This window comes from Podarcis cretensis (genome assembly GCF_951804945.1).
Source record: "Podarcis cretensis genome assembly, chromosome: 1".
In the NCBI taxonomy this organism is placed as follows: domain Eukaryota; kingdom Metazoa; phylum Chordata; class Lepidosauria; order Squamata; family Lacertidae; genus Podarcis; species Podarcis cretensis.
The window spans coordinates 26,153,901-26,166,987 of record NC_137170.1 but is presented as its reverse complement, the minus strand read 5'-3'; the positions used below and the strand labels follow the sequence as shown (position 1 = coordinate 26,166,987).

At 43.5% G+C, this 13,087-nt stretch overlaps 1 long non-coding RNA gene across 1 annotated transcript in view; it reads right to left on the bottom strand.

The window, feature by feature from the left end:
* LOC307223255 overlaps positions 1 to 12,547 on the bottom strand; it is a 732,363-nt gene extending 719,816 nt beyond the window's left edge. The window contains exon 1 of the long non-coding RNA XR_013842051.1: positions 12,463 to 12,547. This is a non-coding gene — a long non-coding RNA (uncharacterized lncRNA). The remainder of the gene's footprint in view (positions 1 to 12,462) is intronic.
* Between the last annotated feature and the right edge of the window lie 540 nt (positions 12,548 to 13,087).

Below are 13,087 nucleotides of genomic sequence, written 5' to 3'. Positions count from 1 at the left end.
AACACTTGTTGGGGACTGACACCGGGAAAGGGATGGGTGGAGTTTGGGAATCCAAAGGGTATATAATTATAACTTGTTTTATTTTTATTCTGTTCTGTTATTTGATTTGAACTGGGGAAAGCCATGGAGGAAAATTTTGGTCGACTTTAAGAAAAATGTTGAAGAATGAGTAATGTTGTTTAAGTATTTGATGTTTAAAATTGGATATAAGGATTTGCTGAATTAATAATTTAAATTGGAATACAAGAAGGGGAGGTGAGAGGAGGTCTGAGAAATAAGATAATGGAAATAAGTAATGGAAATTGTATTTGTTTTAATTTTTTTTAATTTTGTATTTTTGTGTTTTTGTCATTTTTTGTCCTTTTTCTTTTTGTTTTCATATTAATCTTGGAAAACTTAATAAATATTCTTTAAAAAAAAAGAAAAAAAGAGATATACTACTGTATTTTAATATTTTGTTGGAAGCCGCCCAGAGTGGCTGGGGAAGCCCAGTCAGGTGGGGTATAAATAATAAATTATTATTATTATTGACACTTTTGATCTGTGGTAAAGCATCCTGGGTACCTCATATTGAGACGGAAAGGCAAGCAGAGGAGGTAGATGCCAGTTGAGACTGGTAGGGTACAAGGCACGGAGGCCAACACTAGGTGGAGCCAGAGCAAAGGATAGGCAAAGCCAATTTGGGTTTTGTTCACCTCCTCCCCCTCCCCACTCAGTTCTAAAAAGGCAAGTGTGATATTAAAGAAGAGGGAGATGACAGTGCCTGCTTCTCCTTGAAATGGCTGTAAGTAAAGAGAGGGCAAGTGGGGGCAGGCTTAGCTTGGTGAAACACTGCATTCTAATGAACCAACCTCAGACCGAAGCAAAGTTCAAGTAAGCCAGTACAAGGCCTAGCCCAAAACAATTTGCTGCCTGAGGAAGACAAGATGGCATGCACACCCTGGACTTGAATGTTACTTCAATTCCACCACAAGGACAACATCCTCCATCACACCTGAGATTGGCTGGCTGGCTAAAGGATCACAGGGCATGGCACATAGACCTCTCTCCTCCAATACCTTCCTGAAGCTTTCTACACACACACACACACACACACACACACACACACACACACACACTTTAGTATCTGCTGCCCATGGCTGCCTTACAAAGAGCTATTCATATTCATCTGAAGGAAGGCTGGCTCCCATATCAGTCTGGAGTCATTTATGGAGTCCCTCTGCTGGCTCCAGTTGCTGCCTAAAGTCATTGAGGAGAGGCCTCTGGAATGAGGGGAGGGAGCGCCTGGTGTGTACATAAGAGGATAGGAAGATGCCTTCTAGAGCACTGTCTCAAAAAGCTTTGCTTTTTTTAAAAAAAGAGAGTGCATTTTCACCTAGGTTAATAGGAACACAGGAAGCTGCCATGCACTGAGTCAGCCCAATAGTCCAACTAACTCAATATTGTCTACACTGACTGGCCGTACCTCTCCAGGGTTTCTGACAGGAAAATTTCCCAAACTTACCTGGAGATGTCAAGAATTGAACCCAGGCAAAGCAGATGTTGTACCACTACTCTAGGTTCCTTCCTGGTGTACTCGCATATTGTTGATGCCTGTTGAAGACCTTTTTTAAAAAAATCCCAGGCTTTTTAACTGCTGTAATGTTTTATGTTGCTCTTGACTTATAACTCTGGCAATGTGTTTACATTAGCTGTTTTATGCAGTTCAGCTGTCATTTTCATTTTGTATTGTATTGTTTATAGTTTTATGCTTAGTTGGTTAGCTGCCTTGGAAATAAGTATTTGAAGGACAGGGCTTAATATATTTACCAATTTCAGTTTGTTTCAATGCCCATTTCTGCTTATCTTGGGTGACATTTTGGATTGCTTTCTGGAAACTGGCCATGCGTGCTGGGACTGGTGGGAGTTGTAGTTCAGCAACATTGGGGGTGGGTCCAAAGTTCCTCAGCCCTTCTTTAGATATTAACTGTATACATCATTTTACTTCAAAATGTGGCCGGCCGGCCCTGCTGTGTTTAGTGACCCTTTAGCTCATTCAGCTGAGTGGGAACTTGCACCTCCGTCCCAAAGCACAGAAGCAAAATGCAAGCCCTAGTTCACTGTGCCAGTTCCTCAGGACCCTTTTGGAAGTGTTCCAGATGAAATTGTAACACACACACACACACACACACACACACACACACCATAATATAAATCCTAATGCTGTTAATTCTTTTTTCCCTTTTTAAAAAGTGTTCTCCTTCATGATGTCTACAAGGTCAGAAAATGTGGTGGTCTGAAAACAAAACGAATAGCAGTTCTCAATAAAGTCAAGTTTAATAGCCATGGAATAAAATTACAGAAATGTTGTGCATACCACTGCAGTTGAATAAACATCCATCTGAGGAGAGCAAGAGAGCAAGCCATGCTGGTTCATGAAAATGCCATGCTTGTTCTGTCATTTTGATGTATAATACATAATATCATTTGGAGGAGCAGCAAGACTGGGGAGTGGACCCTTTATATAATCACCTGGAGCCATTTCAGTCAAAATTGTGGCCTAGCTTATCGACCAAACTGACCTTGTCTACCTTAGTGCAGAGATAGCCTGTGTGGTGCTCTCCACACCATAGCTCTCAAGAGTCCCAAGCAGCATGGCCAATTCAGGGATGATGGTAGTTGTGGTCCAGCAACATCTGGAGGGCTATTCATCTTGGCTATCCCTGCCCTGATGGATAATTTGTACCAGAAATGGAAAGGGAAATGCAACCCTGTCGATTCTCCTGGAGCTTTCAGTGGCATATGACATTGCATTCTTCTGTTTCACAGCAGCAAGGCTGGAGGGCATGGCATTTAGGTGAATCCATTCAGTCTAGAAGACAAGGAGAGCATAGTTTCAGAAAGTGATGCAGAGAGACTCCTGGTCTTCTGGGATAGTGTAGGGATTTCCATCCTACACCCCCCCCCCCATTTCTGTTTTAGCATCAGTAACGTTTGAATGCTAATTCTTTTCAGAATTCACAGTAGGTGCTTGTAAAAAGTGTATTTGCATAACATCTGGAACATATAGTCATCTCCCACCTTAAAACTACTTCATGTACCATAACATTTGATTTGTAGAGCTATGGCCTGGTCCCTTTCTTCTCCTCCCTCCACCCCACCCGCAAGCGCTGCTCTTGACATGCAGCAATCCAGATGTGATTACTCAGTGAGCTCAGGTTTATTAAAACTCTATGATGGTTGGGTACCAAAAAAAGGCAACCTAGAGGATGAGGTCATCACTGCACACAAAAATGAAGCACAGACACACTGCAGATGTTAAATCGTTCATATACATTTTAAAGTGTAAAGGGGTGGAGAGAACATCAATCTTTTGCCATCTGGGTCCATGACTGGTCTGCAATATTTTAAGGGATATGTTCATGTGTCTAGGCTGGAATCAGAATCAGCTGTTCACTGCTTTGCCCAATGCAATCCTAGCATGCCAGAGGCTGTTTGTGGAAGTATAATGTTTTGATAACATGGCAAATGTGATCAATATGGGACAAATTTGGCGACAAGTCCTGGTTGTCATAACGCTGCCTGTACTTGCTGATTAATTATGTCAGAATCTGCCATGTTGTATGGATAGCTAGAATGTTGACTTCAAAGGAAAGACTGACATGGTCAAGAGATATAGTATAGCTGGCCAACTGGTAGAGAAAGTATTGAGGATCCACTTCCTGGATCTAGCCTGTATTCTGAAGGAAATCTATGTTGGTGCATGCTTTTCCAGATCTAATAATGACTAACAAAAATACATGAGAACCGGAAAGGAAAACCAGGGAAATGACTTGACTGGATGTATGGGATGTGGCATGAAGCCTCACAGCTTGAGGTGTGAGCCCCCGGGGTGAACTGAAGAACAAGAGCACAAAGGATCTCAGCCAAAAGACTACAGACCTTTCAGCCAAGCCTGAACAGAAGAAGCTGGAGGAGATGGTTGGAGATAACCTGGGGTTTGTTAGGCACACTCCCAGCCCATAGTGCTGCTACTGATCACCCATTTGGGTTATATCAAGGGTGAGATCACTACCCTGTTTTGCTTTTGATTCATGCGTATTTAGGGGTGCTCCCTGGTGAGAGCAAGGAGCACTAGGGGTGTGGGACATGTGTAATTCTTCCTGGGGCAGGAATAATTATGGGTGTTCCCTGGTGACAGCAGGGAGCTCCATCGGTGGGAAGTGTGTTATTCTGCTCCACCTTTGGGTGATCTTAAGTTGGAGCAATAGCAGCAGAAGTGAGAGTGCTGCTGCCTATTAACAGATGCATGTGGGTGGGGCTGGTTGTCTCTGCTCTATTTCTATATTTTGGTTTGTTACTAATTATTACGGTCCCTGCATGTTAGCTGTTTCTCATTTACATTGATTTATGGAGGTGATCTTATCTAAGTGTGGATTATCTATTTCTATTATTTATTTATTTTTATTTATAATGTTGTGATGTTGCCAACTGCTCAGAGATTTGAAATACAGTCATACCTCGGGATAAATACACTTCAGGTTGTGCAATTTCGGGTTGCGCTCTGCGGCGACCCAGAAGTAACGGAGCACATTACTTCCGGGTTTCGCTGCCCGCGCATGTGCAGACGGTCAAAATGATGTCACGCGCATGCACGGAAGCGGCAAAACGCGACCCGCGAACGCGCAGACGCGCTGTCGCGTCTTACATTCTGTTCGGGATGCGAACAGGGCTCCGGAACAGATCCCGTTCACATCCCAAGGTACCACTGTATGCCAACAAAAATACATTTTTTTGGGGGGGATTTGACATATGGAGTGGTATATCCATAATCTAAATAAAATAATTTGTAAATCAAGCATCTCATTACACCTTAGGATTTTAGAGCTATGAGCCTCCACATTTTGTTTAATTTTTCCTGAAAGTTGCCATTCAAAATGACCCATCAGAGAGTAGCGATGTTTCAATATGGCCATGACAGAAGTGTCTGTGCTAATGCATTCCTTCTATGTGAAAGTGACTGCCGATGTCTTCACATATCATTGCCATACTCAAGGTGCTCTAGGCATTATTGTGAAAACAGGAAACCACCAAAATGCACTAAAGGTTTTCCTTCTGCTGGCAAAAAATCCATTAAAACTCTTCCAGAGACCACATGCACATCTGGGGCTTTCCACTGTCAGCTTTGGTAAAGCTTGCACTTGAAATTCTTTGCTTCCCATAGCTGACAATCAAGGTTGGATCATTGCCAAGTTGCTTACATCACCAAAGTATCTTCAGCTGAATAAAGATGTATTTTTAAAAAAGAAGAAGAAAGAAACTACATAAGGGACAAATAACTGGTGGTTCAGGAAAACAGTCAAAGTTGGCCTCCAGGTTGGCAGGGACAATTTGTATGGTAGCGCAAATTTTTAGGTCTTTATGTGCATATTCACTTATCTTAGATTTTAATCTTTAAGCTCTTGCTGTACACTGCTTTACATGTACATTTTATTCTTGTGAAATCTGTCCCAGTTGTGATTTTCGAGCTGGTCTTTGACTGTAATAAATTATGATGACGGTGGTGGTTCAGTCAAGTTCATACATGATTCCCATAAGACTCTAGGACTGTGCTGAATATTCACCTGTTTCATGTTTTTTTTCTCCCTGGAGACTCAAATTGTTCCAACCTTTTACCTCTGTTGCTGTCAGTTTTTCCACTCCGCTACTGCTCCGTGCTAGGATGGGACAGGAATTCAGTTCAGTTCACATGTAAAGGCAAACCTACTTAATTCACACTTTCTACAACTAATTGAAAACTGAAAGACACCCGTGCTTTGAAAGCCCTACTTCTATAAATTTTCCAGTGCAGTTTTCTAGGAAAGTAACATGAACAAAACTGTATATACTGTATATACTGCCCTACAGCTGAGGGGGAGGTGGCGGAGAGTCTCCAAGCATCAGAGAGTCTCGCCCCACCCCATGGGTGGATCGCCCCGCCCCCACGGATGCATTGCCCCACCCCTGGCTGCAGGACAAGCCCCCACACCAGGCACCCCAGCAGCTAGCTACGCCACTGCACTCGGCTCCTGGCTTGCTGGCCTCGCCACTGCTGGCCCTGCCAAGGAAGTGAGCTAAGTAACCAAACAATTAAACCCTGTGTTGCAACCAATTATCAGTAATATCCAAGGCAACACAGTGACCAAGTACAACAATGCAATATAAACTCTTTATATAATCTATACAGAATATTGAACAATATGAAAAACCAAATAAGCAGAATCTCATAAATCTCTGAAAGTAAGTCTTATAAGTCTCTGAAAGTCTTTGTAGACTATGCAAGTCTCTGAAAGAAGCAATGGGTCAGATTCTTATCTGACGAAAACAAGCCGTAAAGCTTTGTTTTATGACGTCCAATGCTGCCGAAGTGGTCCGCAACAGATGTAGTGAACAGTGATTCTGGATATACCAACTGTTTCATAGAATTCTTCCTCAGCACAGCAGAAGGATACAAAAATGCTTCATAAACCCATCTATATGGTGAATGGAAATGTATAACAACAATATCTATGGAGCAGTGGCCCTGCAGAGAAAGTGAGCTAGGCAGAAGGAATGGATGGGGCTGAGGCATGATGGGACTTGTAATCCCTGCCCATGCCACTCTGGAAGCTGGAGCAGAAGATATAGCAGAGGCGGTGCCCCTTTGGGAGACAGTGCAGCAGCAGGGATGAAAAGGGGAGCCACCCTTTCACCCCTGGGATGTTCCAGACAGTCCTGGCCACCCCGTAATGAGAAAGGCACCGGGTGAACGACTGAGAAATCATGCTTGGCCTCCTCTGCTCCCTCAAGCTCAGCCCCATCCCAACAGACTTTGAGGGGCCTGAAGACTCCTCAGTCCTATAGAGTTAGTGCCTATAATACCTGAGAACTTCAATAAAGCATAATAAATCTTAGGTATCAAAGCACGAAGGTGGAAAGTACTGAAGAATGAATTTCTATCTCCTATGCAGCTAGGAAAAACATAGGGTGCTTTCTAGAAAACACGATGGCATTGCTATCGAACTCTGTCAGACAGTAGCCTTCACCCTTTCACATTTTGCTGTCTTAAGAGTTAAGGGGTTGGGTGTGTGTGCTAAGGAGATAGAACACCTGAGAAATGACTGAAGCCCAACAAAGAAAATGTTGGCTCAAAAGTCAGAAGCATGGCTCAAAAGTCAGAATTCACATGCCTTGCCCTCAGTGAATTCCAGGCAGCACAGACTGATCTGGGATTAAGAACAAGGGACACTCATCCATGTGCTTGTAAGCTAAACACTTGTGCTGAATGACATTTGGGATTTTTATGAAATCATATAGAATCCTGAGTCATTTTGATGCAGGGTAGGATTTTCTATAAAATTTGTCAGCTGCTAAAGAAGGGGAAGAGATGGTTGATGACAAAGTTACTTAGCCCTGCTCTAGTTACAGATAGGTAGCCGTGTTGGTCTGCCATAGTCAAAACAAAATAAAAAAATTCCTTCCAGTAGCACCTTAAAGACCAACTAAGTTAGTTCTTGGTATGAGCTTTCGTGTGCATGCACACTTCTTCAGATACACTGAAACAGAAGTCACCAGACCTACTATATAGAAGGGTCTGGTGACTTCTGTTTCAGTGTATCTGAAGAAGTGTGCATGCACACGAAAGCTCATACCAAGAACTAACTTAGTTGGTCTTTAAGGTGCTACTGGAAGGAATTTTTAAATTTTGTTTTAGCCCTGCTCTGCGTATCTTCGGCTTAAGGTTGTCATAGAACGGACTTATGTACACTTCAGCCTTTGGATGTTCCAAAAAACATCCAAAAAACCGTTGTTTTAAAACTCATCTCAAAAGAATCAGAGCAGGATTGGAATCAGTCATGAGATAAAGCAGAACTGGATACAGAAGAGAAGCAAAATACGACTGGATCCAGGCATGTGACTGAAAAAGGGAAACATTCCCAAAAGATAATAATAATATTATAATAACTTATTATTTATACCCCGCCCCTCTGGTTGAGCTTCCCCAGCCACTCTGGGTGGCTCCTAATCAAGTGTTAAAAACAATACAATATTAAATATTAAAAACTTCCCTAAACAGGGCTGCCTTCAGATGTCTTTTAAAAATAGGATAGCTGCTTATTTCCTTGACATCTGATGGGAGGGCGTTCCACAGGGCGGGCGCCACCAGCGAGAAGGTGGTGGTTCCCTGTAATCTCACTTCTCGCAATGAGGGAATGGCCAGAAGGCCCTCGGAGCTGGATCTCAGTGTCCGGGCTGAACGATGGGGGTGGAGATGAATAAGAAGAGTCCTGCTGGATCTGGCCAAAGGGTCATCTAGACCAGCATACTGTTCTCAGAGAGATGGTCAAGATTCCTGTTGGAAGCTCACAGACAGAAACTGAGCACAATACCAGGCCAGGTTTGCCTAAGTGCTTATGGATAGTCAGGCCAGATCAGGGAGAAACTTCTAACGAATACTCCAACAATATACTGTTGGCTACATTATAATCTTGTGGGCAGGGCCCAGAGTTTGAAAGAACTAGTAACTTTAGAAGCTTCCTAAATGAAAAGTTGTAGCTCACCATGTTGGCCCTTTAATAAAAGAATAATGTAAAGACAGTCAATATGTTTGTAACACATACTACCTATTCTATATTGCAAAATGAAATTATTATTTTTAAACACAAGGGATAATAATAATAATAATAATAATAATAATAATAATAATAATAATGATGTCAGGTAGACTAATACTGTTATTAAGACAAACAACACAAAATGTGTTCACCATCTAGTGACATTTTAATTGATCCCAATAAAGATACCACCCTATGGTGGCTTTTGAATAGAATAAGATGCTACACCATTTCAGATTTCAGTACAAGGGAACGTAGGGTGCAGGGTTGGTAGCAAGCGTCAATTTATTTCAAGGACTTCCGCTTCCCTCGATCCCCAGCCACCATGCCACTTGCTTGCGCTCTGCACTCCACCAGCCTCTCCACTGTGGTGCGACGCCTGATCCAGCCCCCACCGCTGTTGTCCTTGCAGCCCAGCTCGGCAGCCCCAGCCGCTGCCTCCTCCAGCCAGGTTCCTCCTCTGTTTCCTGCGCCTGTGGCGGCCTCCACACCGATGGTGAGCTACGTGTGAAGGGCAGGGAAAGGGGGAAGAACGTTTGCAAGTAACAAAGGGCTCAGGTGCTTACTCATGAGGAAGCTCCCCTGGGGATTGTGTCCAAGGAAAAAGATGGCCACCATCATCCTAACAAGTTTTTATCCTGGGAAAAGTGCTTGGGGGCTGGGCTGCGATCCAAGGTGCGCTTGCTCACGAGGATCCAAGGAGTGTTTGCTCCTGAGGAATCCCCTTCAGCATCAGGTTGCTCGTGAGTAAACATCTGCCTGCCATCCAAGAGGAGCCCCGGCGGAGGCAGGCTTTGGAAAAAAATGGGTATGGGTTCATCTGAATCGCCACCCCACCCCCCCAGAAGCGGGACTGAGCAGTTACTGAATTTCCATCCCACATTTTTTCTCCCAGGAGCTCAAGGTCTGTGGTTTTTGCCCTCCACATTTATTCCCCACAACCCCCAATGAGACGCATTCATATCAAGCAGCCTCACTAATTTCTATGCATCTCTCCCCTCTGAGACATATCTTAATCTCAGGAACCATGCACCCAAAATTGCATCCATCTTTGGCAGCACCTATGTCTGTGAATAGATTTCCCCCCGAATCAAACATCTGAAATCTCCAACCAGATCCAGACTAACTGATGAACACTTGCATCACTTGCTATGACTAGCAGTGACAAATATGGAACCGGATATTGGCCATCTCATTAGCCAAAGCAGGACCATACTTCCCATTGAAATACTTAAAAGTTTATGATTCAAGTAGATAGCCGTGTTGGTCTGACGCAGTCAAAACACTTTTTAATTTTTATATGTTTATGTTGATTAAAATTGTTCTTCATTTTAAATATTGTAATGTTTTCCCTGTTTTATGTGCACAACAAATAAAATATGTGCAGTGTGCATAGGAATTCGTTCATATTCTTTTCAAACTATAGTCCAACTCCCAACAGTGTCTGAGGGACAGTGAACCAGCCTCCTGTTTAAAAAGTTTGAGGACCCCTGCCTTCGGATCATCTAGTCCAATCCCTTGCAATGCAGGACTCAAACACACAACCTTGAGATTAGGAGTCTCCTGCTGAGCTATCCTGAGAGAGAGAGAGAGAGAGAGAGAGAGAGAGAGAGAGAGAGAGAATGCTTAATGCACACACACAGAGAGAGACACAAAACCCACCCTGCTCAGAATTCCTTTCCCAACAGATGTTGGTGCCAGTGTTTACATACTCTCAGCTGTTTTCGCTCCCCCTCTCCCTGCACCTCTCCTCTTGCAGCAACACAGTCACACACACAATCAGGACCAGCAACCCCCTTTACCAGCCTACAAGATTCCTTGTTGATGTTTCTTTCCCACTGCATTGCCTCCTCCCTCCCCCACCTCCTCATTCTCCCCCCCACTCCCCAGCCAGGGGAAGTGACCTCTCATCACTTCCACTGCCACTGGGGCACAGCTTCCCCCGGAAAAAATGGGGGGACAGAAAACCCCCCAAAAGTCCCAGGTTGCCGTATGTCCTGGAAATTCCTGACATCTCTTAAAATTCAAAAACTCCTCTCCGGACGCCATTTTAGATGTTTGATTTCCTGGCATGTTTGGAATTTTACAGACATATGGCAAGCCTATAGTTGGGACAGTGTGGTCAGCACACATAAAACAATCACTTTCTTATACAGAGATTTGTGTCTGGCCTGTGCATCTAGTACATAAGTCCCTTGCACTGTAACCATAATAATCACTCAGTGTGAACACGAGAAGCAGTGACGTGGTCAGATGTAGAGCAGCTCCTGAGTTCTAATCAATTCCACGTGGTCTAAAAATATATAGGATGAGAGATTCCGCATTACTCGCTACATGGTACATCTGCTACAGGGGTCAGAAATTTCTTGCTTCCTTTTGCAAGGGGTTCTGGGTGGCTGGATGCAATGGGAACAGGACTTTAATCCCAAACAAAGGAGTTGAAGAGTGAGGCAAGACCAGACCATAACCTCAAATTATAAATGATTAACTTCTTCCTTGTCGAGCAGGCATATAGTTTTGTTCATTTTACAACACTTTGGGGATTTACCTGAAACCAAGAGCTAGGCAGCAATGTGTTTGATGAATTTCTCGTTTCCTTTGTTTAAGGAGCCAAACATTAGTTTACTTATTGTATCTGACTCTTCTTATTTCAGGGATGCGTGTGGCGCTGTGGGTTAAATCACAGAGCCTAGAGCTTGCCGATCAGAAGGTCAGCGGTTCAAATCCCTTCAACGGGTGAACTCCCATTGCTCGGTTCCTGCTCCTGCCAACCTGGCAGTTCGAAAACATGAAGTGCAAATAGATAAATAGGTACTGCTCTGGCAGGAAGGTAAATGGCGTTTCCATGCTCTGCTCTGGTTTTCCAGAAGCGGCTTAGTCATGCTGGCCACATGACCTGGAAGCTGTACGCCAGCTCCCTCGGCCTATAAAGCGAGATGAGCGCCGCAACCCCAGAGTCATCCGCGACTGGACCTAACGGTCAGGGGTCCTTTTACCTTTACCTTCTTATTTAGCTCTACTCCCATATCCATCATCCCTGTTCATTCATGGTCGATTCCATTCCATATTATGGAATAGGGAAGAGCAAAAGAAAAAAAGTATTTTATTTTCTCCTTCTCTTCAGGTTGGTTCAGTTGCTCCCCCAGCTCGCCCCAAAATCATTTGCCCGACCAGAATAAATTCACAGTCAAATGTGTAACAGAATTAAAATGTGGGAAAATAGAGAAGCTGTTCTGTAAATTCTATCAGCATGACTAGATTGGAACAGTAATTGAGTTGGACAAGTAGGTCTGGAATCCATACACAATAAGGATGTTTTGTCAAACTGCAGGCTAAACTCTGGATATACTTGAAGACATTTCTTTCTTTTTACAAAAGGAAACAGGATATTATGTGGGGAAACTTTTTCAGCCTGAGGACTGCATTCCATCATGGCCAATCTTCCGGGGGCTGTATGCTGGCGGCAGGCTGGACCCGAGACAAAAAAAAGAGGGGTGAGTCTTACCTTTTCACAATGGACTAGATTTCACCCATACAGAAGTTTGTGGTTGCAACAGCATCCTTACCACCACCACTACACGCATCATTCTCCATACAGTGGTACCTCGGGTTAAGTACTTAATTCGTTCCGGAGGTCCGTTCTTAACCTGAAACTGTTCTTAACCTGAGGTACCACTTGTTGAATTTGCAGTGTCCCGTGCACAGCGGAATGATGAGGAATACGTGCACATACTCTAAGTTGCTTTATTTACATTTCAAAGCTGGTAGATTACAGAAAAACATCTTGCCTCTGCCGGAGCAGAAAAAGCATCCTCTCTCCTCTGAAGCACGGAGAGAACACTGTGAGAACAGTGAAAAACAGGAAACCAGTGTACGTCACATCCAGTCTCCCTTTCCCGTGAGAAACTCCAACAGTACTCTGACTGGAATGTAAACATTGTCTTGTGACAAGCCTTTCGCTGCACAGTGAAGAGAGCAGAAACCAACACCACTTTAGCTAATGGGGCCTCCCGCTGCTGCATCACCGCCATGCGATTTCTGTTCTCATTCTGAAGCAAAGTTCTTAACCCGAGGTACTATTTCTGGGTTAGCGGAGTCTGTAACCTGAAGCATCTGTAACCTGAGGTAACACTGTACAGGCAAGCCAGAAGCATTATCAAAATTCAAGGGTGTAAGCACTTGGGGAGGCTGTAGAGGACAGTGAAGGATTTGTTCTGGGGAGAGAGATGTATGGTGGCCTGGGGGTGGTCCTAACCTTTTTTTAAAAAATATGATTTTCAGGTTTATACATTTGGGAATTATAGGGGTGGAACTACCCAAACTGTATAGAAACCTATTCATTAAAAAATTACATGAATAGGTTTCTATACAGTTTGGGTAGTTCCACCCCTATAATTCCCAAAAGAAAAGCTTCTGGGTTTTGTTTTTTTACAAACGTTATTTTAAACATCCTTTTCAATTCATTATATATCATT